Source organism: Pinus tabuliformis, chromosome 7 (genome assembly GCF_031772625.1).
Source record: "Pinus tabuliformis cultivar Carrire ecotype Pingquan chromosome 7, CPIR1, whole genome shotgun sequence".
NCBI classification, from domain to species: Eukaryota; Viridiplantae; Streptophyta; class Pinopsida; order Pinales; family Pinaceae; genus Pinus; species Pinus tabuliformis.
In genome coordinates this window covers 1,616,036,595-1,616,042,925 of record NC_142293.1, presented here as the reverse complement: position 1 = coordinate 1,616,042,925, position 6,331 = coordinate 1,616,036,595, and positions in this window count along the sequence as shown.

The following is a 6,331-nucleotide window of genomic DNA, read 5'->3' as shown; positions in this document are numbered from 1 at the left end:
TTTGATTTTGTGTTTCTCTAGTCATGATGGTCTTGTAGGCAACACATTGAGCAGCTTTGTGTCCAAATTTATGACATGAAAAACATTGGCCATTAAAGAAATTCCTGCGATTATCAAATCTACTAACCATGTGATTGTAGTTTCCATTAACATTCATTCTTGAAGCAAATTGGGAATGATTTACCTGTGGTTGGTTGTAGCTTTTGTTCATCCTTGAAGTAGATTGACCCTGATTTACCTGGTGATCCGCTTTATATCTTTGCTGCCGATTGTCAACCTGTTCACTTCTCCTTGCTGCATCAAGATAACTTTTGGAGGTGGATGGCTTTTGTGCTTGAGAAGCTTCTTCAGTATATCCAAGACCTGTCTTTATTAGAGGAGAATGTTGCACTTTGATAATCTCATCTAAAGTTTCAGATCCTTTAGCAAATCTAATATTAAGAGCTTTTGTTTTCTCAATATCTTTTCTAAGTCCCACAATTTCACATTCTAACTTTTCATTGTGTTTTTCTCTTTCAACAAGTTGGAATGTTAGAGAATATCTATAATAATACTCTTTTCTTCTAAACAAATTTTAAGTTTAGAAATTTCTTCATAGAGATCATCTTCATCTATAACATCCAAGAAATAATCATCTTCAAAAGCCATCAAAAGTCTATGATCATTACCATGTTCATCTTCATCATTATTTGAAAGTCCATCGTTGTCTTCATGTGTATAATAGCTCTCCTTACTTACGCTCTATTTTCTATTCCATTTAACTGGTTCCTTACCTTTATCAAGCTTATCTTTATGAGGACATTTGGCTGCATAGTGACCGACTCTTCCACAAGCAAAGCATTTGAAAGGTAACTTACCTCTGAATCTTCCAGAGCCCCGTTGAAGGTTCCTAACAAAATTTGATTCTTCCTCTCCTTCTGACGTATGTTCTGACTCATTGTATTCTCCTTTTCTAAAGCTTTGAATGTGGCTTCCCTCATGTCTGATGGACCCCCTTTTCTCATTTCGAAAGCGGTTAGGATTCCGTGCAACGGTGACATAGTAATACTTTGAAGATTCTGCTTTTCTTCTATGGCAAAAGCTTTTGATTCAAACTTAGAAGACAAGGATCTTAGAACCTTTTCAACTAAAGTGACTTCTTTTATCTCTTCACCCAGATTTTTCATGCAGTTAACAATCTCATCTATACGTAAGAAATAATTAGCTACACTTTCATCATTGTGCATTTTGAGAGTTTCGTATTGAATTCTAAGAGATTGTAGTTTTGCACATTTTACCTGATCGTCTCCTTCATAGCTTAGAACGATCTTGTCCCATATTTCTTTGGCGGTTTTGAGCTGCATAAACTTGACAAATTCTGATTGTGATAGACTCCCCAATAGAGTATTGACAGCCTTTGCATTTATTTCATACTGCTTTTTACCTGTTGTATCTGTAGGAGTTGCTGCTGGAATTGTGTATCCTCCTTCCACAATATCCCAAACTTCTGTTCCAAGAGATTGAAGATAAGTTGTGATTCTTACCTTCCAATAGACGAAGTTGCTCCCATAAAAAATTAGTGGCCTGATAGATGCCTCCTTTTCATAGTTGCTCATGATGATAGATCTTCCTTCAAGCGATCAAGCTTCTTCTGAAGGACCTGCTCCGATACCAATTTTTGGAAATAATACTGAGAGGGGGGGTGAATCAGTATTATCAAGTCAATTATTTTTCATTTCACAATCAAATTTGTATACGCTACTTTAGTTAGTGAAAACTGCGTATATACGCAACTGTAGTTAAGGAAACTAGCATATAACCTGCAAACTTATAATTTAATTTATTCTTCAGATGTTGATCATTAATTTGTGCATCAGAACCATATAAATAGTAACCAAGAACAGTAAAACAGAGCAGACATTCCCACATAAGAACACAAGATATAAGGTGGAAACCCAATGTGGGTGAAAACCACTCGTTGCAATTCATCTCTATCTTCTTTTAATTAGAAACTTCTTTTTACAATGTTTCTGTACTGGTGCAGTCTTATACCAGTACGCAGACTTCTACCTGTAGAAGGCTACAACCTTCTCTCGTTCTCTAGCTTCTCCTGGAAGGGAGCTACAACCCCCTAGCTCTTGTACTAGCTGAAGTACTAGTACGTAGGTGCTGGCCTACAGAAGGCTACAACCTTATCTGTTCTTCCAGGGACCATGTTTCATAAATTTTCAGACTGGATCCATCAATAACATCAATCAAACATCAAATATACCTGCATCAACCAATCTCCTATGTACCCAAACTGAATCAAACAATCACTTCTCTAAATGTTGTAACCAGAATACAATAATAGTAACCAGAAACCAATCCTGAACCCAGAACACTGTAGCAATAAATAGAAGTATCTAAAGCATATTTCATGGGACGTACGCTACTTCAATTTGTAGAACCTGCCTGCATACACTCTTATATCAAGGAAAACCTGCATATACGCAGTTTTGAATTACTAAACCAGCGTGTATACGCGCCTTTGCTATGTTGAACCTGCGTATAGATCTGTACAAGATAATTTACCATTTTCAACTATTCAGATATCATTTTACCTAGATCATCAGATTTATAGATCAAGTCATGCACCAAATATAAAAGATCAAAATCACACAAAGATACTTCTCTTCAGGTTTTAAGATCTTGACCCATCAATAGAACTTCTCCTTATTCTAGCACTCAGGTTCCTCCTTGATTTAGATCCAGCTATGCACCATAACCCAATGACCAGTATATTAGATCTTTCTCTTCATAAGATATTCAATCCTTGAGTGCCTTTGCCTAATGATCTCCTTCCCTTTAATAGTCTTAGGCCTTACTCAATACCATGGTCCAAAACCACTTAGAACCAATACCTGGGTTCAACACTTCGGATGAGATACCATGGTCCAAAACCATAGGCCCGAATACCAAGGACCAAAAACCAAGATTTTCCAAACTGTACACGCTTTTCTATGCATGAAAGTGTGTGTGTACGCATACGCACCTTTTGGTCTGTGAATCCGCGTGTATACACAGCTTGATCAACGGGAACCTGCATATACCTCCTTTTCCTTTATTCTGAGAGCCTGTGAGCCTGAACTGTCATCTGAGTGCTTTGCCGAGTGTGTTGCCATCAAGGAAAATACCTGTACCATAGTGCCAAGCCTATGTCATAATGCCAACACTACGGACAACTGTTATTTTTTATAGAAGTATACACAAAATTCGCAGCAATTGTTTTGTAACTTTTGTAGGTGAGTGGGACACGATGAGCACACTTGTGGAAGCTATGAGCTAATGATGGATAGAACTCCCACCTACAAAGTGCAAACCGAAACGTGACCCCTAGACCAGAATGCAAGACTAGTGTGAACAGGATTTCAAGGGCACGGATGAGGCCGAGGTGGAGGAGGACCTAGAAGAGGTCACGGACAGCTGATATGCTACAATTGCAGAGGGCTAGGACATTATGCCCGTGATTGTACGAACCCAACGCGTCCATCATGTCTGTATTGTACCTTGCTTGATCATGAGACGGAAGATTGTCCTACGCTGATATATAGGATACGTGACAAAGGAGCACTACCGCCTCCCCCGACTCAGAATCTGTAGATGATGAGGTCTGAACCGCGCAAGGAAGATCCAAATGTGAACATTGTGCTCTGAAGTGGAATGGCGACGGGAGATGATAAAGGAAAACAGACCGAAGATAGTACTTGGGTTCACAAAGCTCCGGCGAAAGAAGCGGAGTTTGATTTGGAGCGCGCTCAAGAAACCTTCATGGAATCTAAGAAGAGCTTCACTGATGCCTCCACTTCAGGAAGCAAAGATAGACCGGAGCCAGAGATGGACCCATATATGCTCATGACGTTCCTAGAAACATGCATTAAGTTACTGTGCGACAGTAAGGTTGTAAAAGGATTGCAGGAACTCATTAACAGATGTGTTGGGACCACGCCAGAAGAACCGTGCATAGTCCGGAAGATTGGAAAGCATAAGACGAGGACAAGGAGAGAAATGAGGTTAACCATGAAAATTGGAGAATATGAGATGGACCAAGTAATTATGGATTTAGGATCGGACGTGAATGTTCTGCCAAAGCAGACATGGGAGCGAATGGGGAAGACTACGGTGCAATGGTCTCCTATTCAGCTGCGAATGGTGAACCAACAGAAAATAACACCCATGGGGTGATTGTAGGGAATCATTGTGGATATTGAGGGAGCGAGAGCGCTAGCAGAGTTTGAAGTAATAGAGATTGTTGATAACATCAATCCCTGCCCCGCGCTCTTAGGAATTGATTGGGCCACTAACATGAACGAGGTGATTACTCTAAAGAAGAGCAGGATGATTTTTTAGAAGAAGTTTCTACACGTAGTTATACCCTTGGACCCTATTGAAGGATCGCGCTATAAAGAGCCAATGCACGACTATGAAAGTGACGATGATTTGGAATGCATCTACAAAATAACCGCGCGAGAGAAAGATTGGGTAAATCCCACCACGGACGGATGGATCTCATGGGAGCGCGAAAGCTCCTGTACGTCGGATTCTGATGAGGAGATAGATCGATGGCAGAACTGGTTACATGAGGTAAACACGCTAAACTGTAATATGATGACAAGATCGCTGCGCTACATATCAACGGAAGTGAGGGATCTGCCTAGTTATGATGGGTTAAGTGAGGTAGATACTTTCCTAGATAAGTTTGAAAGGGAAGTGCCAGAAAAGCAATGCTTCCAGGCTTTGAATTGGGTACTGCGCGCTATGCCTGCAAGGTGGTGGGGTATGTACAAAGGGAGCTTTGAGGATTGGCGCGAATGTAGGAGAATGATGTGCACACGGTTTGGAAAGCCTATAGTGCGATTGACAGATAAATACAATGGGCAGGATAATCCATGTGTATATCTAGCCAGGTGGATGCCGACATATGGAAAACAACCTACGCGGATGCACATGAACTCCACGCTGAGAGGTATGGTCAATAAGCTTGTGTTGGGGGGATAGATGTGCAGTTGGCTCTTAAGGTTGGACAGACAGTATGTGGGAAGAACAGTCGCGCAAAAGGTTATCCCCGTGGAAGCATTTCACAAGATGTGCAACGCGCTGAACAAGGTATGCAACGCGCAGCGAAGTGGCTGGGACCTGCGCGTACTCGGACAGACACCTTTTCAGTTGGTTGATAGAGTAGAGGCCATAATACCTATGGAGTCTATCATGTCTAGTCTGCGCATAGTGGCACTCGCAGGGGTAATGGACCGCAGAGCCCTGGAAGAAAGGCTCGCGTTGTTGGAAGAGCTCGAAGATGAATGATTGGGACTCGATGAGGAGATCCAGCAGGGTGATCTTAGGCTCCAAGAACTCATGAATGAAAGAGTTCGGTTGAGGGAGAAAAGTGCCATGGCAGAAGTGGAAGTCAAGAAGCTTGAGGAAGGAATAAAGAAGGACTTTCTTGATAGAAAGACCGTAGTGATAAAGCAGGACGAGCTCGATTACATTGACAGACTTGGGGACCACTGCCGAGAGTTTCTCAGTTTGCTGCATGGGATGGGACCGTATGTTATTAAGGAAATCACAGATGGTGGCGCAGTACAGTTGGAGAAGTTGAATAGCGAACTCTTCCCAAGGAAAGTAAATGGCAGTCGTTTGAAGCTATACACAGGTGGCTCGGCCAGCTGACTAGTCGCAGGAAGCATAGTCTTAGTGCTCCAGGCAGCTGAAAGGAGGCGCGGGACTATAAAATACTCTGCCCGAGAGCTACGTGATGTCAGGACTACGCGCAATAGCGAGGTGTCACAGGGTCCACGACAGCGCAAGGGTAGTTGCGCTGCCACGTGGGTTGGCTGGAAAGTGACCGTTATAGTCACTATTCACGATGTGATGCTTGGTTTGAGACCAAATGGAGCGGGCGGCAGGAATTTAAGGCGAACTTTATGGGCTAGATTTGGGAAAATCTGCCGCCAAGGGAGCATTAATGGACCAGATTTGGGGGGAATGGTCGAATTTGAAGACAAAAGGCGCTATAAATTGCAAAAAGCTGCCCAGCAAACAACACTTGGCCATTTGAGAATTAAGCTATTGCGTGCCAAAAGATTCATGAACCCCTATTTGTTCAATATTTTGAAGTCGAAGGCATTGTTTAAGCACTTAGCTAAGCCGTTGAGAGATTTTTGGAACAACAATATGACAACGTCTGAAGAAGCCATGGATATCGGAGAAATGACTGCTGAAGAGGCCGCGCAGGCCATGACAATAGGAGATGCCCCAACAAGCACCGAGATAGTCGCCAAAATCCCTAAATTGTCATGCACGCCGAGATCCA